Raw genomic sequence first — 22998 nt, 5'->3', positions numbered from 1 at the left:
CTAATGAAGATTTAGTTATATACAGCTGACATGGTTTATAGCATCAGGATGCAGAAAGAAAAATGAAACAGAAACAGTCCACTTAACAGTTCACACATTGATACCTCAGAAGAGCAAGAAAATTAACATCACTGTTTTTTTCCACCCACTAGGATACAGCTGCGGTATTAGTAGATACCAAACAGCAGATACCTCTCCTAGAAACTTTTATTTTGCAGATTCAAAGAGATAACGAGTAGATGCATTTCAGAGATAATGGCTTATCTGCCGGTTCAAACTAAAGCGAACTAGTAGTTTTAAATGTAAATAGGTCATCAGTGACTTCAGATATGATTCCACAGCCATGTCAGGTGAACATCAGTGTCGGCTGCTGTAAAAGGAGTACTACCACCCGCTTCCTCTTAGCGGTGAAGCTCCCTCCTGCTACTGTGGCTGCCGTGAGGTACATCGGCACAATGTGCAACTCTGCAAGTGCTCGCTTTGTCACACTGGAGGCAATAGGAATGTGTCACTAGACATGACAGGAAAGGGATGAATCTCCCCTTTGGTGACCCTGACTTCATCCAAGTGAAGTGACCCTGCAATCACGATTACAGCCATCACATCCGACAAAGCAAAATCCAAGGGAATCTGCAGGTTAAAAGGAGATGTTTCTGGTTCTTAGCCGGTTACACCATTTGTAGGAAAAGGGTCTAGGAATGAACATTAGTAAACCTTGCTTTACAAGGATTATGTAGATTGTAACAGGCTTTAAAGTCTGCACCTTTGTTAAATCCCCTGATTTTAGTATTCTGGAGTGATGCGAAATTTAGTTTCAAAAGAAGCTTCCTCAAGGAGATCCTGTTCTGAATATGCCAGTGAGGATCAAAAAGGAACATTCTGAGCAGAGGATTGTTCTATGGCTCTGAAGCATATCATGCACAAGATGGCGATGACCGTTCCGCAGGAAACATGGCTATAGTTAATGGAAGTAAACTGGAAATTTCTGCATTTCTGACCCAGTTTAGTCCCATCGTTCAGTAATTCTCAGAAGATTTCCTGCTTGTAATTTGGCAACGTCTGAAAATTATGTTGGCTCTCATGTAACCTTTGTGAGTGAAACAAAACTATCATTACACACCAGAGCAAACTCATGTTGACAGTAAGAGCCAGAAAAACAGTATTTCTAGGTGGAGAATAGTTTCATAAACCCACACCATTTCTAAGCTTTCTGTCCTGTTCCTGCAGGATCCTTTAAAATACTTTCAAAAGAGAAGCAGCATTAAAAAAATTACCTTAGTTAAAAAATTACCTTGGTTAGGCCACAACCTTGGTGGAAAAATGCAAATATGTGTGATTTCCACAGCTACATTGCCTGTTTTGATCTTGTCAAATACCAGAGAGTAATTTGCTACTGTGACACTGCAGTAGGTAGAGGTTATGCTCCCATCCATGCAAGGTGTGGAGTCAGACAGTACAGTATCTCTGCCTTCTTTTACTGAAGAATTACTAGTGGTTACTAAAGATCTCGCAGCAAATTTCATACATACAGCTTGATGCTATTTTTAGTCTCCTGATTTCTTGGCTATATTCTAGTTCTGGTAATTATGCATTTTTGTTGCAAAATATCCCTGCATTTTCTCCTGGATTTTCCATTCCTGCTATATCCTGTTATCTTTATTACATTTTATCACAGGAGTATTATTGTAATGATTAATTTTGTTTATATCACATTTTCCTCAATTGAAAGGTAGAAATAGAGTATTATGAATCAGCAAGTAACAAAAATAAGCGTTCTTGCTAATGCTTTTTAAAATTCTTCCAGTGGAAAAACTGAGCTCATGGTTAGCTCTTTAGCAGCATTACTGCTAAAGAGGTTCCTGCCCCTAGAAAACCTTTGCAGATGACTTTGGTCACAAGGTGAATCAAAATGGGAAAGTGATCTACCCAAAAAGTAAACCAGAAAGAAAAATCCATGAGATTGTGCAGCCAAGACAAATTCCTTATTTCATTCCAGACACAAACACTAATTAAGCTCCTACAGATACACATTTGTAATTATGTTTTTAGATATATTGCTGTTTAGGGGATCAACTTAAAAATAAACATCCTTGTAACTGAGAAAGAAAGCAGGGAGTATTTACATACTATTAGCACTGAGCAATGTTTTATTTTGCAGGAACAGGTTTATGCTAACATAATCACTGCACATTTAAGCATATTCCAGTCCTGCAGGCAGCTGGAATCCATTATAGTTGTACATAAAGACCGTGCAGTATCAGTCAGTCATCTCCGATTAACCCTGACACCTGATGCTCTCTGTATTTATTAGCTGTGCTGTTTCACAACTTTCCCTGCAGTCAATAGCACAGGCACATCTTACAGCTTTTATAAGTTTTACCAACACAAACACAAGAATGCCTAATTTTATTATGAGATAGCCCTGCAAAGCCCCGTGACAGCTGTGTCTTCCTGTGCCAAAATGATACATTTTCTTAAGAAATCTACACCTCCTGTGTGCTCTGCCTAACCAAATACTTCAGCCCTTACACTAAAACCCATACAGGGCACTTCAGTTTATCAAGTTCGCAGTTACTCTTTTACCTTACAGCCACATAAAAAAACCCAAACCAAACCGTAAGGGCTGGCAAACCAGAATAAGGGACTTAAACTGCTGCTTTTCAAGCTGGAAAGCGGGAAACTGACTTGCTGTGGGCCTTGCCACAGTTTGCTGCTCCAGAAATCCCCCAGACCCCGGCAGCCAATGTCAGCGCCGCACAGCGCAGACTGCACAAACCGTGCCATATTAGCACGGCATTTTAAAAGTTACAGGATTTCATCAAACGTAGAGATTTTAAACTCGGCTAGGGTCGTTTCTTATTTTTAACGCTAAGTAAGACTATTTTATAAAACCGGTATGAAGAACCTTGTACGAAGGGCCGAGAAAGACAAGCCCGTTCCCTGCCGCTCCATTAAGTCTGCACACACCGATAAAAGATACCGCCAGGCCGGGTCTCTTGTACCCCCAAATAACGCGTGGCGGCACCGTCGGCGCTCCAGGTCCCCCCACCTGCCAGCCCGGCTACCGTCAGCCCAGCGAGCGGCCGGGCCGCCCCCGCGGCCGCCATTTCCCCTCAGCGGCGCGGCGCGGGGTGAGGTGAGGCGAGGTGAGCCCAGGTCAGGGCGGCGCGGCGCCTCACTGCGCACGCGCGGCCCCCCTCCCCTCTCCCCCCCCCCGCCGGGCGCGCAGGCGCAGACGGGCTGTCGGCCGGGCCCGCGCATGCGCGGCGGCGGCCCCGGGGCTGGAGCAGCGGCTGCTTGCAGTGCGCCCGGGCGCACGCGCGGTGGCGCGAGGCGCCGCGGCTGCCGGCGGTGGGGCTCGGCGGCGCAGGCGCTGTGGCGACGGAGGAGCGGGGAACGGGGGGGGGCCGAACTGGGGGGGGGGAACGATACTGCCGGGCCTGGCTGCTGGAGGAGAGAGCTCTGTGCCGGCGGGCTCGGGGCTGCGGCGCGGGGAGAGGCTGATCGCCGGGAGAGGTCGGGCGGTGTGCTGGGCCCGGTGAGGAGCTGTGGGGCGGCGTGGGAGGCTCTGGCGGGGCCCGGCTGAGGCGGCGGCGGGGGAAAGGCGGAGGGGAGACGTTAAAGTTTGACAGTGGCGGCAGGTCCCCCTCCGCCTCGGGGGCAGCGGCGGCGGTCGGGGAGGGAAGCGGCTGCCCTTGGTCAGGGCGTGGGCGGCGGCGGGGGCGGGGGGCGCTGGCGGGGCAGCCGCTAGGCCCGGTGACCCACTTTGCTCCTGTCACAACTCCCGGGCACGTTTGGAGCCCTGCCCGCCTGGCCCGGCGCCCGACCGGGCCGCTCCCGCCACCGCCACCATCTCCTTATCCCCCCCCAACCTTCCGCTGCCCGGGCTGCGCCGCCGTGGGGCTCCCCGGCATCCCCCGCCGAACCGAGCCCAGCCGCACCGCGGTGAGCCGGAGGAGGATGGGGGGGGTGGTTGCACGGCGAGGGGTAGCCGGCCGTGGCGGGGCCTCCGGGCCCTCCCCGCGGCGGGACGGGGTGGCGGGGCCTGGGGCGGTGGGGGGTTGGAGGGGGCCCGGCGGCCGCGGGGCTAGAGCCGCGGGGCTTAGTACGGGCTGATTTGTTTCCCCTCTGCTAACTTTATTGGGGTGTTTACAACGTGTTCGTGCCCTCAAACGTGAGGGCTTTGTGGTGGCCCACCCCCGGTCCCCTCCCGACTGAGGTGTATCCTTAAAAATCGGTGTGTCAGATACTCTGAGCCTGTGTGAAACGCGACCAGCGAGGGACTGGAAATCCCTGGTACCTCATTTTTGTGTTTCTCTTAAGGTAGATTTGGATTTGTGGTTGGCTTCGCTTTCAAATTCCTGGTGCTTTAGGCCTGGATATAAGTTCGAAATCTTGTTATTTTTTTTTCATTATGAGGCATGCTTGTAAACTAATCAAACATATTTGCAGTGAGATTTTTATAAGACCGTTGTTTTCATGTACACGTTAAAAGTTGACCTACTAAGAGGCACAAGGAAAGTCAGGTATAGCTGTAACTGGGATATGAAGTGTCATGTAGAGGCAGAATGGCTGATAATAGATCCTGATCCTCTAAATCCTTCAAGTAAGTATCTTTTTTTGATGACATAGTTTAACAAGCGGCGTTTTTGGTGGCGTTGTTGACTTAAACAGGCCTGTCTGTGCCTTGCTCCCAGCCCTCCACCTCGTTGCTGCCCCCCTCAGCACAACGGTTCCTGGAACTCTGGCCTGTAACTGGGTTGGGGAAATGATCCAGGTTAAAATTAACTACTTTTTTTTTTCCCCTTTTAATGTGGTTATATTTAACCTAGCGCATTTCTCTGGGTGACAGGTGTGCCAGAAGGCAAGAGGATTGTTTAAGCAAATACCCTAGTGGAAGAAGAACTTGAGAAAAATACACCTCAACTCTGGTAGTCCAGGCAAAGTTCAATATGAGTAGTTGCAGTTGTTTCACCCTGTTCAATCTTACAGGAATAAAATTGATTTTGTCTATGAATACCTGCAGGTGGCCAGTATTTGACTGTTATAATAGAGGAATTCTACTTGACAGGACTAGTAACTTTGCGATTATTTTTGTTAATAAACTGTTGATTTTCATACATATCCATTTAAGATACTTTCTCAAAAGTGTTAGAGATGCTGCTTTCATATTACCAAACATTACACGTTCGGGTTAGAGTTTTTGGTTGAATGTGGGCGCTAGCATTTTTAAGGTCTGAGAAATTTGCTGGCAAGGCAAGAGTTACCTCTTCTTAACAAACAGTCCAAACAGGGAAAAAAAAAAAAAAATCTCCCGGGTTGATATTTAATAGTTTAGGATGTCATTCAGCCATGTTTGGTTTTTATTTCTTCCGCTTCATGTTCTTACATGGGAAAGTTTTGTAGGTAACATACAGGTAAAATAAAAGGATGTGAGGAAAGCAGAGAATGTCTTTATTAATGCTCTAAGGACCCCATAGACTCTCTGTTGTAGCTAACTTTACACTTTTTGTACTCAGCAATTTAAAAACTGCATGGTAATTACTTTAAATTTAATTTGTAGTGTTGGTTAATTATCTTGTTAGTATAGAATTTCAATGAAGTCATGAATCTTCATGGATGGATTGGTCTTGCCAAGGAAACTGCGGCTTTCAAGAGCTTTGAGCTTTTGCTATTTTTTTTTTGACCCTATTCTAAATTTGTGCAAAAAGTTGAAGATACAAATTAGTAGTAGAGTTACTGACCCCCATACTCCCCACGTGTTCTTTATATGAAATGTTTTTATCAAATTGAAAAGTTGTGATTTTTTCTGTATATACTAAAAATAATAGATTTTTGTTGAAAATAGTTGTGAATCAAAAACGCAATTTTATTCTCCAGGTAATTTCATAATTTCAAAACAGCTCCTTTTTTAGCTATGCACCCCTTCAGGAGAGATCTATAATTTGCTGTCTAAAGCCTCACTGCTTCAGCCTAGTTTTGTAGATTAATAATATGGATAGTTCTCCTCTCAGAATAGAAAATTAGTACTCTAATATAGTTTTTAGTACAAAACACTCCATATAATTAGGAAGAAGCAGAATTACAGCTAAGGTGCTTTCCTTTTCATCACATTGTAATGAGTTTGTTTTTCTTGAGGAAAAGACTTTGGTAGATATTTGAAGTAAAGAAAAGTGCATTTTAGTGTTTCAGCCTTTTTAAAGTACTCATTTCCAAATGAATCCTAGAAATTATCAAGGCTGGATGATAAAGCAGATCTAGAAATGTTTCCGAGGATAGAAGGTATTAGTAGATAGTTGCATAGCAAAGACATCAGTAGTTGTTCCTGCTGGTCTTGCCTTCTCTTTATTCATTTTGCAGCATATTTTTAACCTTTCTATGTTAATTGAGATGGTTCACCCTGTAGAAAGCTCTACTGGCACCACTGAAGGGATGGCAGAACAACAGGAGAGAGTCGCCAGGCTGCTGGGAAAGCAGTAGCTCGTTTAAGGTGGCTTTGTCTCTGGAGGGGAAAAAAACGTCTGTCTGTGGTCTCAGATACGCAGCCAAACCATTCAATGGTCTCTCTCACCTTCTACTAGTACTGAGTTATTAGTAGTGGTATTGGTATTAGTATTTTGAATTTAGTGGTCTTTCAGAATAGAAAAAGGTGTAGGAAGCACGCCTTCAGTCAGGTTGCAGAGTCTGAAATGAAAAGTTCCAGTGTCTCATTGTAACTCTGGCACAAGCAAATTTGGCTGTATCTAATGGGAAGGTATCTCATTCAGTGTTGTGGGTGGTCCACCTGGGGGAAAAAGGTTACTATTGCAGTTAGTTATTTTGTTAACTGGGTTGATGGTGGTTTGTAATAATTTGAAACTGTTTGTTGGTTGTTTCCCTGCTCGTTTGTTGCAGGAGTGAAAGATGTGAAATGCAAAATCACGGAAGAGGAGGGAGACTCATGGTTAATGCAGCTGTGTGCTGCCCTGAAGGATTGAATTCTCAACCCTACTGCTGCCACAAAATTCCTTTGTAATGCAAAAGCCACTTTAATTTTGGCATACCTCATGCCTGAGTGTTTAATTTTATAGCCTTAATATTCTCTTGCCATACTTTTTATGTATAATATAAATTCTTAATTATAGCTGCTTTCAGAATATATAATCATATATGTAAAAAGTTTCAGTGCTCTGCGGTTGTTATATATTTAATATTATGTGGAAGCAACAAGGCTTCTCAGATTCTTTCAGTAGTTTAGTGTTGCACGCTTTGGACTCTTTCCAACTGTTACATTTTGTCATTAAAATCACTAAATGTTCTGAGGAGCGTTGCTGAGTATATTACAAAATCATCATTAGTAGTATTAATATTTTATTAAATATAGATCCTTAAAAATTAGATATACCCACGAGATTCAAGACTGATAAAAACCTCTATTTAGAGAGTGAATCTTATGAAGCTTAGTAGATAGTATGGGCATTTCTCATCTTCATGATAGAAATGTAGCCAAATTAGGCATAAATGTACCTACTTAAATGCTTCATCCTTATAACTGAATTTAATAATCTTAGTATGTGAGAAAGCTTCAGTGTTGAAGCTAATATTACTTTACCTATAATGACAGCCTGGTACCACAAGATAAACGGCACTAGAATACTATGCTTATGTTAAAATAGAAGAAAACAGTTCGTGGAGTAAGACAGATCCATTTAAAGTGGATTTAAAAACTAAATATATGTGGCCTTGCTCCTCTGTAGAGGTCCTTTTAGAGTTCCATTAAAAAGGATATTTACAGGTATGCCTGAAAAGGTTTTTGATGTATGTTACTTTGGTATATGGCCAGATCCATAAAATAATATACAGGAATCAAAACTGTGATTTAGATGGATTTTGGGTGTCTAGCCCAAATAAAATTGTAGCCATGTGTTGGCTAAACTTTACAGGTCCCTAAGTTTTCACTAGTAAAGTCTTCCAAACACCTTGAAGTTTTGTTCTCGCTCAGATCATCCATAATCTTGTCACAACTGAGCATCTTGGCATCTAAATCTGTTTACTATTCATAAATTAGGCAATCTGTAAATTAGGCATTCACTTGTCCAAAGGCATGTTCAAACCACACCTCAGGCACACCTACGGGATTGGACTCAGACCAAAACCCTGTGGTGACTCTCTCTTTTGTTCAGAAACACAAAGAGGGGGAGGAGGAAGAGGTTTTGTTGATGTCTCTTTAATCAACAAACAAACAACAAACCAACAAAACTCCAAACCCTAAAAATCCACTTTTGCTTGTGTATAAGATGACTAAAGTCTAATTGGGCCAAAGAGAGATACTAGGCCACTTGTTTTGTTGGAGAAAAAGGAGGGGAGAACTTGTGTTCTGGCCTGTGTTCCAAAGCCTATTTTGTATTTGCTTCCATTTAAAATTTTAATGCCATTAGGAACTGGTAACCAGGACTCGTCTCTCTTAATTTGGGTGCCCCTCTCTCTAGAGAGGCGTTGCACACTGCTGGTTCTGTTTTGTCCAGCAAAGCTTTCCTTTTTATTTTTTCTTCCATGTTGTGAAGATTGCTGCCACAATGAGAAGTTGCGAGTTGATCCACCTGCTGAGAGATTACGGTTTGAACCCCTTCTGACAGAGATTGGCTTTCAGACTTTTCTGTTGCAGGTTACTGTGCTGTAACCCATGCTACTGGACAAAATGAGAGGGCATCTTTTTCCACCTGCTGGCATGTTCAAAGAATATATTACTCCTGTTTTGATGGGAGCACCTTTTGCTGAGGTGCTGGAGGGGGTTCAGAGAAGGGTAACAAAGCTGCTGAGGGGTCTGGAGCATAAGTCTTATGAGGAGCAGCTGAGGGACCTGGGGTTGTTCAGCCTGGAGAAAAGGAGGCTGAGGGGAGACCTTCTCGCTCTCTGCAACTACCTGAAAGGAGGCTGTAGCCAGGTGAGGGTTGGACAGGTGATAGGACAAGAGGAAACAGCTTCAAGTTGTGCCAGGGGAGGTTTAGATTGGATATTAAGAAAAATTTCTTCACCGAAAGGGTTATTAAGCATCGGAACAGGCTGCCCAGGGAAGTGGTTGAGGCACCATCCCTGGAGGTATTTAAAAGACGGGTAGACGTAGTGCTTAGAGATATGGCTTAGTGATGGTTTTTGTCAGAGTTGGATTGACGGTTGGACTCGATGATCTGAAAGGTTCCTTCCAACCTAGGCGATTCTATGATTCTATTCTATGAAAAGCTTAGCTATGCTTGTCAAGGACAGGGACCAGGATTGTGAGTACTAACCTTACCTGTGCCCTAGGCCTTCAGAAACAGGTGAAGGTGAAGGCATAATATTGTGTTCACTGGTTACCTTTATGGTTTGCATCCCTACTAACTTTTTCAAAAGTCTTTCTGAGTGATGCAACTCTCCTTGGTTTTGGTACTTCAGAATTGTGGATCCTGTTGTATGAAATCCCCTTTTTGTGCCCTGCTAATAATCTCTTTTAGTGAAGGCTATAGTTTAGGGTAGTGTTGCCTATTACAGACAGAGCAGGCAGCACAGCTTAATTGCTACCTCGTCACATGGTAGTGGTGTTGCTTTGGGACACAGAGAAGAGGCGGAGTATCTGGGAATGGGCTGATCATCCAGCATGATACCTGAATTTTAAGTACTTTATAGTAGGTTTTAGTATCGCTAACAACATCATCTACAAGAGTTTTTAGCTTGTAGCTCCACAAGTTTGTGAGTATGTCTCAATTGCTTGAAGAAGGATGATCTCAGATTCTGTAAACGTCTCGTTATCTGCTGAACTGGTAGGGTATCCAGAAAGTTCCAGGACATTTTTAAACACTATCAAGGCAAGTGTTTGTGACCGTAGAGGAGGCAGACCTGTAACAAGTGGCTGTTGTAGGAAGGAGAATTTCCTAACGTGCATTAGAAATCTTGAGGAAATACATATTTTCGCATACTAAATTATGATCTTAGAGAATGAGAGTATGAGATACTAAGGCGCCTAATAAAAAAAGGATACTTCAAAATAAACTGTATTAATATAGCTAATGTCATATTTCCAATTCTGAGAATGTGCTGCTGTTGTAAATAAAACATAAGTGACTATTTTTACATTTGACTAAAGTTCTTAATGTCATAGTAAATATTAGTTTCTGGCATTTAGGAGCATTTGATGTGTGTGTTTATCTGTTTCATTGCATATTTAGTGTAATGTGAGAGGCTGGTTTTGCCTTTTTGGTTGTGGCTCTTACTGACGTGCACCCTGACAGAGCAATATTCTGTCAGTTTGGTGGTGGCTGCTGGCGAGTAGGTGGTTGTGAATTCAGAGAGGGTAGACTCCTGCTGGTGTGGTAAGGTAGTGGTTTGTTATTTTTCAGATGGATCTTGTCAGAGAAATTCCAAAGCTTTGGATCTTCTGAGTTTTCATCAATCATCCAAAAGCTTCAAGATATATTAGGGAAAAAGTGTTTGTTACGTGGAGTGACTTTCCCAGTCCTTAGTCCGCTAAAGGTATAGTTTGAACCTAAGTGTGAAGTTATGAAAAGCCAAAGAAATCAGGATACATTTTGCCAAAATCTGCTTACTTCCCTTGTCTCAGTAAACAACCAAGAAATTTTCTCCATTAAAAGCTGTAGGGAGTTGCCTCTTTTTTTAAGCCCAATTTCCTAAGGAAATGTAATTTATGTTTTTTCCTGGTTTTCACTCATTCTTTCCTTACATATTCAACAATAGCTTTTGAAATCGTTGACCAATTGCAACCATGTTTGTAGGAGAGAGAGAAATCTCAAAGCCCATGATGTTCCTACAGGTTTTGGGAAAACAGGCAAACTGGGTAGAGAGGAACACACGTCGCTGCCCTCTCTTGAGACAGAGATAATGCAATGCGGGTTTGGCTCTGACCTGCTTTTTTTCAGCAAGCGCTGGCTCTGCATTGGATAGAGGAACCGGAGAGGGTTGTATGTTCCAGCGGGGCTTGAGGAGAACATGGGGCTGTTTTGGAAGGGGATGGGGACTGAGGATCTGGTGGTGCGTCAGAGGGGCGATGGCAGGGGAAGCTGGCTCCTCGTACTGGGGGAGAGGAGAGCTATCAGAACGGTGCTTTACTGCCCACCGAAAAACTTGCTTAATGTTGAGCTGATAAAAGGTATTTTGACCATCAGCCACGGAATTATTGTCCTGATCAGAATTAGATGGTACAATATTTCACTGACTGCAGGGTTTGGTTTAGTATGTAAAATAAATCCTTCTGAAATAAACAGAATAGCTTTAAGGTGTGATTAAATTCATATTTTCCCATTGTTTCAGGGGCAAAAAATGGTTTTGGTGTATTTCTTTGAAAAGACCAGAACTTAGACTTCGCTTTCAGTAGTAAAAAGGAAAAGAAAGTGTAACTTGACCTTAAGGAATAGGACTTTTCCATCTAAAGGCCGTAAGGAATAAGTGCTTTTAATAGTAGAGAGATAAAACTGATAGGGTGCCGTCTAAAGATGTCTGTTTGTACCAGTTACTGTATGGAATATGTCCATTAATAGCCAAAGACTAATATTTTTCTCTCAGCATAGGAAAAAAAGGTAGTACCTCCCAAATAGGGTTTCCCATAAACCCACTCCGCTGTCTTGTAACATGGAGTTATTAGTTGAAAAGCAGAAGGAGCTGGACTTCTGTCTAGAATGACATTTCTGGTTCTTTCCTATCTTGCCTATGTTCGCGTTACCTATTAACCATGATAAACAGCAGACTGAAATTTACCTCATTATTTTCAACCTATAAGATTTTTATCAAGTCTCAGTGGAGAATTTTAGTCTGTCCTACTCATAGGCTTAGAGAAACTTCTGATAGACTTAGTGAGAGTGAAGAAAATTCTATTAGCTTGCTACTTTCATTTCCTAGAGAATTCGCTGCTCAATTCACAAATTTTAATTCATTAATTTCAAGTATTAAAATGCGTCAGTTTTAAAATATCTTAGTGGACTGCACAATAGTTAGGTGACTTTGATTTGTGCTTATTTTCAAGTAGTTTTCATAGTAACAACAAATATTCTAAAGGAAACAGGATTTTCCTCTGACTGTGATTAGAAAAGCAAGTAGCAGCATGAATCACGGCTTCCAAGAACTGTCGGAATAGGAATGCAGGTTGTGTGTCCCCCCCACTCACACACTTTTCTTGCTGTCAAATTTTAATGTAGTAATGTGATTTAATAAATTTTTTCTTGCCATCAACGGCAGCAACATTCATTATATATAATCAAGCTACTACTAGCAGTTGTGTGGTTGAGGATGAAACTAATGTAGTAGTTCCAATGATAACTCTCTAACATCTCAGCAGTTTTGCTTAAAATATGTTTTCTGAAAAAAATTTTTTTTTTTTGTTAAAATACTGTACTTCAGGGTTTGGTTTTTTTCAAACTGTTGTTTTTTGTTTTTTTTTCCAGCTCAGAAGCATTAGCTAAACATTTTGTGCTGCACTAAAGCTTTGCATGATGTTTCATAGATAGTAAGATACAGTTCCAGCCTTGGAGAGCTTGTGATCTTAATTGCACTGACATAGAAAATGAGGAGAATGACCTCAGAAATGGGGACAAGGATTCAAATGAATAAGTGAGTCATAGTGAGTGAATTAAACAAGTTGTCGTTTCTAAGAACAGAATAAGGTACATCAGCAAGGAGGAACATGAGAATACAGAAGCAAGAGACAGCATAAAGCAAGTCCAAATATTATAGGGATTTGAAGGAAAAGAGGGAAAATCTGTGTTTTTTGCAGGATCTGGAAAGCATAATAAAATCAGAAGAGCAGTCTGAATCAAGATGAGAAGTAACTAGATGTTAGGAAATGGGGCAGGAAAAAGATATTTAAAAACTTATAAATTATGTTGATGGATTTGGATTTTATTGGGGGAAAAAAAAAAAGATGAGAAAGGAAAAGGATTTGAGCATGTGCTGGTTTGATGGGTTTGGCAGGAAAGTCAGGACGCAAATTCTAGTACTTAGGTTTTTTTTTTTTAACCCCTTCAGAAATTTAGCTGTCAATTTAACTCGCTGTTAAAGTGAGTAGGAAAACAACAGGCAACTGTGCCTGAAAATTCAATCTCAGGTGTTTGTGTTGCTCTGTCACTATCTCCTATTACACCCAGTTTCTGTATAAGCTGAGGAATTTTTATGAGTTTCGGCGCAATTCAGGTGAGGCTATACAAGCTTCTAACATCAAAGGTAATTGAGGCACTACCACTTATGAAGTCAAATGGATCGCAAACTTTTTTTCATTAAAATAACTGAAACTGCTTTTCAAAATTATTTTAGTTAAACTGGTACTACCTTTATACAGATGATAAAATTTACGGTTGATTTATATTGAATTATGTTAGTCTTTGTATTGCTGGCGTAAGAAATGAAAAATAACCTCTCATAAACTTCTGTATATGTTGTTTTTTAAAATGGCACTTAGGCACTTTTCCTGCACCGTAGGGTACAGTTTGGCATTTCTTATTATACTGGTATTTGATTAGAAACGTTGATTTCTAACAGAATATTTCATTTTACTGCATAGAAAAGTAGAGAAGTAAATGATAATGGCCTGCCTTGCTTATCCCATTAGACTGGACCAGTAGACCTTCTTCAAATATTGGCATTCTTCCTCCCTAGCTGCTTCTTTCTATGTTGTATGTACTGGGGACAAGGTGGTAAAGAACAGGGCGTTTGATGTTCCTTTTTTTTTTTTGTGTGTCAAAGGAAATCTGCCTATCCTTGCATACGATGGAAGGAAATAGATTTATGTATACCTTAAAGGATGTGCCCTGCCACGTGGGAGTGCTGAGTATAAAGCATCAATAGCAATAACTAGCAGTAGTTTTGTCAGCGGTAAGATTTTATTACCAAATTGGTGCCTGCGTATTTAAAACACAGCACTGTATGTAGGAATGTGGAACTTATGATCTGTAGTAGATGGGGAGGTATTTCTTTGTGGAATAAGGAGAGTGTTTGTGAATAGAAATACCTATTGTATAGTTAGCTTTTGCTCAGTACAGCTTAGTGAAATTAGTTTTCATTAGTGAGGAGAAGATGTTTGAGTTTTTCTTACACTGTTGTGTGCCATGTTCTCGGAGAGTTTTAAACTGTGTTCTGAGGTGGATCTCATCTCCTGTTTGAACCATCATATACACACACACACAGAGTTAAGATTGTACTGATGTATTGTCTTTCCAGAAATTTGCCTGGTGTATTGTTGGTGTTCTGCAAGGTCACAATACACCCCAAAGCAATTGTAATATAATAATTGTAATATTAATGTTTTGTAGGCAATGTCAGAACCGTAACTTTAGTGTTACCATTAGGCTGTTGCATTTGTCTCGCGGATCTGGATTTTGGGCAGTGCCAAAGCTACGTAAAAGGTGGTACACAATTTTGAAGTTCTCCTTCATGTGTATTTACTTCATTATGGTGGATAGAGGAATTGGAAAGTGAAGCCGTGGACAGTTTAGGGATGGAAATAAAGTGACTGAAATGGCAGGAGAGAAAGCAAAGAGCAGGAACCAAGGGCTCAGGTCTAAAAGTTGTTTTGCATGGATTCACCTTTATAGAACTGTGGGGTTTTTTGTTGTTGTTGTTTTTCAGAAGACTGTGCCAAAGAAGACTTTTGCTCAGATGACATCACATTTGGACTACTAATGCTACCCACCCACTCTACAAGGCACAATGCATTTCTAGATAATTTAAGTAAGTATGTAGATTTTTATTGCTACTAGAACAGTAATGCTTTAAACGAAGCATCTCTTTTTCAACCTCAGGCAAGGTAGACATTACACTTCAGTTTGAGATTGAAATTAATGTTGTGTGGGGGCAAGAATAAACTTCTAATGAGCTTTTAATAAGCTTTCATCCTGTACACTGGAACACAGAGTGAAACAATTGAACTAACTGTACCTGAGCTGCCTTGGAAGCTAGAAGGAAAAAAAACCCCAAGACCTCACGATGGCACTGCCCCCAGCAGTGCAGTGTGCTGATGTGGCCCGGTGGTTTCTGGAGACTGAATTAATCTCTCTCCCAGGGATGTGTTGCAGTGAATGGGCATATCTATCGCTGTGCTCGCAGCTTTTTTGGGTGTTGGTGGTTGCTTTTTTTTTTTTTTTTTTTCCAGATGCTCTTGTTAAAGTGGAGATGAGCTTAATACCCTATTAATGTAAGAATATATAGAAAGCAAAATAATGCATCTTAACGGGTTCAAGTAGCAATATCTCTGTTCACATGTCATCTTATTTCTGAAAGGGTGGCATCTCCCCGCTTCCTTGATTGGGCACTATGTACTGTCCAGCTGAAGATGGGCCAGGGAAACGCAGATTTTCATCTTTGCAAGATTTGTCTTATCTTGCAGTAAGGTTACTAATTGCTTTGTACATCCATGGTCACACAAAGGGAAATGCACGACAGACAGCGCGGTTTGACTTAGGAGTGACAAAAGGGTTTGGATTCAATGTATCATGAGGGTCATGGCCATGGCCCCCTCTCGCCTTCATGTAGGTGTTCATATGTTTTCTCTTTGTAAGTAGATATTATTGTTAAACTTTTACAGATGTTCCGTTGTTTTTTTGACTGGGTTCAAGAAACTGATGTATTTGGGTAGATCAGACGCTGTGCCATTGCTGAAACTGGATGATTTTTGTCTTGCTGGCAGAAACCCTTCCTATATTCCTAATGACTTCTCGTGCATTGGAGATGTTTGGTCGTGCGTGAAGGAAAGTGAATGGAGTTACATGTAGAAGTGCTTGTAGTTAATGATGCTTGACGCTTTCTATTCTAAGACCCTGCTTTTAGTTGATTATAATTTAGCAAGACTTAAATCATTGAGCAGTAAGTCAGCCTGTGTCTGAGAATGGGATGAGGGGAAGGAATGTACTGTTTTCTTGATTCAAAATGCAACGAAAATCTTGCCACTGGAAAGATAAAGCACCTCCATATGTTAGAGCAAGCACTCGAGGTTTTAGGAGAAAACTTAAACTGTTATGCTGCAATATCAGGCACTCTTTTTTTGCCTTTTTTTTGGTTGTTTTTGGTTTTGTGCCGTCCCAAACTCTTGCATTAGGTGGCATGATACATTCTGAAAATATGGTTTGTACCAGTTCAGTGATTTACGTAAATCCATTTCATCTGTCCAACTCAGATGAGGTAGATATATTCCAAATCCTTTTAGTCATAACCGGACAGAGCTACTGAGCATGTTCGAGCTGGGCTGTGAGAAGTAAACAGGCCTAATCTCCTCTACTCCATTGTAATGTCAAGTACAAACACTGAATAAGGAGACTTTCTTCTGCACTCCTTGTACTTTTCCTTAACAACATCCTCCGTCTACTCTTGATTCTGTCTGTCAAGTGCTGCTTCAGTAGTAATTTCCATAACTGTTGTGCATTTTTGATTCAACTTTTCTACATTCTTTGATTTTTATTTTTTTTCTTCTTCATTGCTGTTCTTGTGTTCAGAACAGCCTATAATAAAATAGATTGATTTGAACAATGCATACTGTGTGTGGTTAAAATTATGAAAAACTTCGTTTTGAGCATCCTGAAAACTTAGGCATGCTGTGCACCTTTGGTGTTGCTTTTCAAGTAACCTTTTTAGACCACGAAGTCTTACTTTGCTTTATTAACAATTTTTGTTTTCCAGGGTGTACTTCAGTTTCTTTCCTGCTTGTCTCTCCATGGGCTGTTTTCCTCCACATTTATGTTTTCATTAGTCCTTTTACTTGTCTTTCTTCCTCAGAGCTTTTTTTTTTTTCTAACTTGTGCTGAAAATCCTCATTTTAAAACTGTTAAGTTACAGAACTTTTGTATTTACTTATAAAAAATGGCTTTTATATGTTTTTCTTAATGTTTTTCATAGAAGTGTGAAAAGCAAATCACTAAATATAGAGAAAATACTTTTGGCACTGATTTGTAGAAATAGAAGAAAGATTCGAAAGCTGTTATGCTCTTTCTCACTGACTTGTGGGGCGCTGTGAGTGCTTGCAGTAGTGCCTCTGTGCTTCTCTGGAAACGTGCCCACATCACTACTTATGTAAAAACACGTTTACTTAGGAGAACAGTGAAATCAAACCGGTCTTACTCCGATTTGTTCTTATACACCTGCTGTAAAAGGGCAATGAATAAGGAGTAGCAGCAGCACAATCAGAGCCCATCCACAAGGAATGGGAAATGTAGTATCGTAGGGTGGTTCGTTATCTTGGTCAAAATTACTGGGGCTGCTCTGTCTGCCACAGTGAAGAAAAATTGTGAGTCATTAAATCAAAATTTGTTTAATAGTGTATAAAGAACTAATGATCTGAAGATGGTCTCTTGGTTCCTAACTGAGATTTAAGGGGAAAAAAGAGATTGTTTCTGATTTTTCTGTTATTAAAACCAGAATTTTTTAATGGTTATATTATAATATACATAATATATTATCTGAATATAATACTTACATTAGAATTCTGTAATTGTTTAATAGGCTTTTAAAAAAATCAATGGAATAAGTTGTTTTTAATGTTGATGAAAACTGCTGCCAACTAATTTTTGTTATTAAAACCAGAATTAGCAGAATTAAAACCATTAAAACTCTCGGTGTTTTGCATTGAAGCCCAGGTCCACACAAAAGGAAGGTTCTGGAATTAAAAGGATTGTCATTATACTTAAAATTTTCAAATTATGTACATGTGAAAGTTTGTATAGTACTGTATGGTGTTGTTCTGTGGTTTGTTTTTTTTTTTTTTGAAAAATTTTTTCTTTAGGAATTGCTTTAAAGAGATCTAATTTTCTTTTCATCTAAATTGTAGCAAATGCAGAGTGAATCCCGTTCTTTCATTTGCAAAAACCTTCTGGAAGATTACTTGGATGTTGTATATTGAATGTCAGTGAAACTAGGTGAGTGTCTGAATATTTTGATTATTCTAGGCAACTAATGAGTTAATCGTGTGTGGCAAAGTCCTGTTTATAACTTCCAATGCTAAGAGAAAGTCTGGCATTTAACCTAAAATGTAGAAGATTCAATTATTATATAAACAAATGACATAGCTCAGAAAGAAATTTAAAAAAAAAAAAAAGGGCAAAGATTAAGCAATATATTCCTGGCTTTACTCCTAAGGTAAAAAGCTGTATGTATGCCAAATATATTTTTATCTAGTGTTTCTGTAATGAAGTTCTTCTGTAACGTAACTTGCTTGATTAGTTTCTCTCTGCATTTCTGTCATGGTGTTTCTGTGGCTGTTCTTTGAGATGTTGTTTACAGCCAGGCTAATTTCAGTAGGCTAATATTCCTCTGTCATTAATCTGATTTTTCTCAATTCACGTAGTTGCTTAGCACTGCATTTAGAGATCAGTTTGAATGATTGAAGCAAACACGTGCTCATCTTTTGAATTTTGTTTGAGTTAGGGCAAGTTAAATCACAGTAGTAGTGCTTACACACCTGTCTCAGTCTACACTACCTGAATTTCCAAATAAAAACCAGCACTGACAGCTCTATCTGAAAGTTCAGAGTTGCCAGAATCTTTGGTTTTCTCTTGCTGTATTTAATAGCACAGGTAATAGGAGGAAATAAATAAATGTGAGAAAAATCTGAGAGAAATAAAGGGGAGACAAGAAAAGAAGTGAAATATTTAAAGTGGGGAAAAAAAAAGGATGTAAAAGATTGAGTGAAGAAAGGAAGAAAAGAGAAATGCAGCCAAAATGAGAGGGATATCTGGTTTTGTGTCTTCTGCTGAATTGTGGAATAGGGGAAATAAATTCTTTTTATGGTAGCCAGCAGATTGCCATGGTACAGTCTTTCAGTTGCCTCAAGTATTCTGTTTTGGTGAGATGACACCTGCTTTGATTAGTCTGGTTTGGGAAGGTAGGATGTCATTCTGGTGTATGCATTACCATTTTGATTTGGATCATTAATACTGATTTGGAGAAAATCTTTCGATTATCTCCCCTTGTCGCATACTTGCTCAGTGTGTCTGAACAACATTCCTGTCCCAGAAAACTAGTATGTAAGTTCTGCTGTGGGTGCAAAGGGCTCTTCTGTCTCTATTGGGGACATACGGGTCTGAATTGATTATTAAAACCCGGGAAAACTTTGAATGGCCTGTGTGATGGTGATATTTGCTTCTGGACACCAGGTGAAATCTAATCCAAACTAAACCCTCTTGAACAGCTAGCATAGAAGTGCCAGCACCAGCTGCTTTGATCTACTGATCCATTTCTACTGCTCCACATTACTTGCTAGTGGAGACATAGCCAAAATTGTTCACTTTGGTTATAGGTCAGTAGATGAGGGCAATGAACATCTGTGACATGTGTCTATTCTACAAATCCAGTTACAAGTTTTGGTGCTAATATTTACAACTTTTAAAGTGTCATTAATGGTGGGTGGTTTTTTTGTAACTTTTGTTAATACAAACTGTCAAGGAAACAGACAAATACTACAAGTGACAGTAAATCAAATGACTAAATCGTAACTGCTTTTTGAAATTTTGGTCGTTTAGTCTGTTTTTTCTTCCCTGCTTATATTGTTAAATTGTCAAAAATAGCAGTCTTCTGATTTCTTTAATTTCATAATTTTCATATAGAATTATAAAACTTGTATAGTTCTCATCCTAAGTGTTTTGCTTGAGTCACTCATCTGCAATGAAAAAAAAAAAAAAGTCCAGTGTTTTATTGCAGTCATTAAGTAGGATCAAGACAAAAAATGGAGGTGTGTTCTTCACAGGTGTTTGCGTTTATTACCATCTTTCTGTGCATTGAGCTTTCATGGATCAAGACAGATTTTTTTTTTTTTCCTGGACTGAATTCCTTAATTTGAGGTTGTAGATGGCAGTTGTTAAGGTTTCAAAAATTTAAGTAATATTAGTTGCCAATGTTAAATCATTTTACCTTGAAGTAATACTTGTAAGAGTTCTCCCTGTCTGTCCCGTATAATTTTAAGTATGGAGATTCCCAAGAATTTTGCACACTTACTGCTAGTGTAATATCTCACATGTCTAAGCCAATGATTGAAAGGCAGGTCCTGCCTGACAAACCTGATCTCCTTCTATGACAAGATGACCCGATTATTGGATAAGGGAAAGGCTGTGGACATTGTCTACCTAGATTTTCGAAAAGCATTTGACACTGTCCCCCATAGAATTCTCATGGAAAAACTGGCGGCTCATGGCCTGGATGAGCATACGATCTGCTGGATCAAGCACTGGCTGGATGGGCGATCCCAAAGAGTGGTGGTCAATGGAGTTAAATCCAGCTGGCAGCCGGTCACAAGTGGTGTCCCTCAGGGCTCAGTGTTGGGACCATTTCTGTTTAACATCTTTATTGATGACCTTGATAAGGACATAGAGTGTATCATCAGCAAGTTTGCATATGACACGAAGCTAAGCGGGAGTGTTGATCTACATGAGGATAGGGAGGCTCTACAGAGAGACTTGGATAGATTGGACCGACGGGCCAGTGCTAACGGTACGAGCTTCAACAAGGCCAAGTGCCAGGTCCTGCACTTGGGCCACAACAACCCCATGCATCGCTACAGGCTTGGGGCAGTGTGGCTGGAGAGCTGCCTGGCAGAAAAGGACCTGGGGGTTCTAATTGACAAGCGGCTGAACATGAGCCAGCAGTGTGCCCAGGTGGCCAAGAAAGCCAATGCCATCCTGGCTTGTATTAGAAATAGTGTGACCAGCAGAAGGAGGGAGGTGATTGTCCCCCTGTACTCAGCACTGGTGAGGCCACCCCTTGAGTATTGTGTCCAGTTCTGGGCACCTCAATACCAGAGAGATATGGAGGTGCTGGAGCGAGTGCAGAGGAGGGCAACGAAGCTGGTGAAGGGCCTGGAGAATAAATCTTATGAGGAGCGATTGAAGGAGCTGGGACTGTTTAGCTTGAGGAAGAGGAGGCCGAGGGGAGACCTCATCACTTTCTACAACTACTTGAAAGGACATTGTAGAGAGGTTGGTGCTGGTCTCTTCTCACAGGTAATTAGCAATAGTACAAGAGGGAATGGGTTCAGGCTGCAGCAGGGTAGGTTCAGGCTGGACATAAGGAAAGAATTTTTCACGGAAAGAGTGGTCAGACACTGGAATAGGCTGCCCAGGGAGGTGGTGGAGTCACCATCCCTGAATGTATTTGAGAGTCGTTTAGATGTGGTGTTAAGGGATATGGTGTAGGGGAGAACTTTGTAGAGTGGAGTTGATGGTTGGACTCGATGATCCCAAGGGTCTTTTCCAGCCTAAATGATTCTATGATTCTATTAGGACTAAACTCAGTGATACTTCTTGTTTATTAGATCTTTGCAGAATCTAGGCCTTAGCTTTGACTGTTTTCCATAAAATTTTCAAGATTCAAGTAAGATTTCTATTGACAGAGACGTTTAAAAGGACAGCCCTATAATATAATAATTAAAAAAAAATCTAATGTTGTAGCAGCACAAGAATCAGCATTTTTCATTTTTTTAATGAAGCCAGATACTTTTTTCAAATCGTGTTATTTGCAGTGTAATTTAAGTTGCTTTTATTCAGTCTATTCCCTCATGTTGTAACTAGCATCAACGTATTATAAAAGTATATTTTATTCTCTTAGGCTTAAGCATCTCTCCATTCAATTTGTATAATCCTTTCTACTAGAGCGTTTATTACTGCCATGTGTGTATGTAGCACTTTAGCTAGCAAAAAAACCAATGTGTTAAGTAAAAAATCAAAATTTAGTACTTAGCTGCTTCATATAGCAGCTTTGGGAGGAGGCAGTTTCAAGCCTCATTTTAAAATGAAGAAAAATGTCGAGAGTCAAAACATCAGAATTGTAAGCCGGCAAGATAATCTTGTTTTACAAATAGTGCAATATTATGTTGAAGTGCGTATTTCATTCTTATTCTATTTGCGTATTTGTTAATGTGTTAGGCATAACTAAAAGGTTTCATGCCTTAATGTGCACTTAAATACAGTACAGCTGTTTTCACTAGCCTCTTAGCATGTGGCTTCAACATACAATTTGTATTAATTTCAGGATTTCCTGTGAATATTGACAGCTTTTGGAATCCCGTTCCTCGATGGCCACTGTTAAATAGGCTACTAGCAAGATCCTAGGTCATTGAAACCACATTCACAATGTTCGGAGCAGAAGAGAATTGCCATTTAAAATAAAATCTGAGTATAGTTTTACTTTTTGATAACTGATATATTAATTGAAAATTGGAATGGCTATAATGCCTTTATAAATGCTTTCATAATGTTACTTTTCAGTACTTAATTGGATGATCTAAGTCAGGTTCTGTTAATAAAGTGGGAAAAGAGCCTATAAGGGTGGATTACTGCATTTGCTTTGATCTAAAATATTGTAAAATATATCTAATGCAACGTGATTTTTTTTAACTAGATCCTACTTGATGTGGAGATGGCAGTCTTCTAAGCAGTGCTAATTTCAGCATCTTCAGTAGTGACCTGGAAAGGAAGGTTTTAAATGTTTGCAAATGAAATATGGTGATGCTAATTTGGGAGGTGTTGAGAACTTGAGAGCGCAGAGAAAGCTTTGAGGAGCGAGAAGTAAGCAGACTGAGACACGTGTTTTGGTAGTTAGAAATAGTGTCGTCTGATCATTCTGTGAAAGAAAAGCTTGAAAAGTGGTAAAAGCGCAAAAAAAAAAAAAAGCTGAAGAGTTTAAAGTCATGCAAATGTAGTGAGTATAGTCTCAAGTAGTTGATATGATTTTGTGTTGAGTATTGTAGATGGTAAAAGGGACTAATAGTTCTCACGTAAATAACTTTGAGGACTTATTTGAAATGTTTTAAAGTTTATAGGTAAGTATCAGGACAGAACCTGATTTTCCACAAATACAAAAAGGAGATGAATTTGTGACCTCTCTTTTTTTTCCCCATACCTAATCTTGAAAATTCTTACCTCAAATATGGTAGGAGCAAAGCTTAAAAAGGTGTGGCCTAGAAATTCCTCAGTTATATTATGTTTTATGTCTTTCAATCAATATTGTGATCTTAAAATATTTTTGAAAGAGCTAGGGGAATGGGAAATAGTTGACAGAATTTTTGCT

At 40.2% G+C, this 22998-nt stretch overlaps 1 protein-coding gene across 6 annotated transcripts in view; it reads left to right on the top strand.

The window, feature by feature from the left end:
• Window positions 1–3419: 3419 nt before the first annotated feature.
• The window catches only part of CLOCK (clock circadian regulator), a 65681-nt gene continuing 46102 nt past the window's right edge, over window positions 3420–22998 (top strand). Inside the window, exons 1-3 of one of the 6 annotated variants that reach the window (XM_063335721.1) lie at window positions 3420–3538; window positions 14584–14685; window positions 17771–17858. The gene's annotated coding sequence lies outside the window, so the exon portion shown is untranslated. Of the gene's footprint in view, window positions 3539–14340; window positions 14361–14583; window positions 14686–17770; window positions 17859–22332; window positions 22497–22998 lie in introns of those variants that run through there. The other 5 variants (XM_063335724.1, XM_063335723.1, XM_063335727.1 and 2 more) reach the window with 5 other exon arrangements.

Source organism: Chroicocephalus ridibundus, chromosome 5, assembly GCF_963924245.1.
Source record: "Chroicocephalus ridibundus chromosome 5, bChrRid1.1, whole genome shotgun sequence".
NCBI lineage: Eukaryota > Metazoa > Chordata > Aves > Charadriiformes > Laridae > Chroicocephalus > Chroicocephalus ridibundus.
The sequence above is the reverse complement of the archived record's forward strand: the minus strand, read 5'-3'. Positions and strand labels throughout refer to the sequence as shown.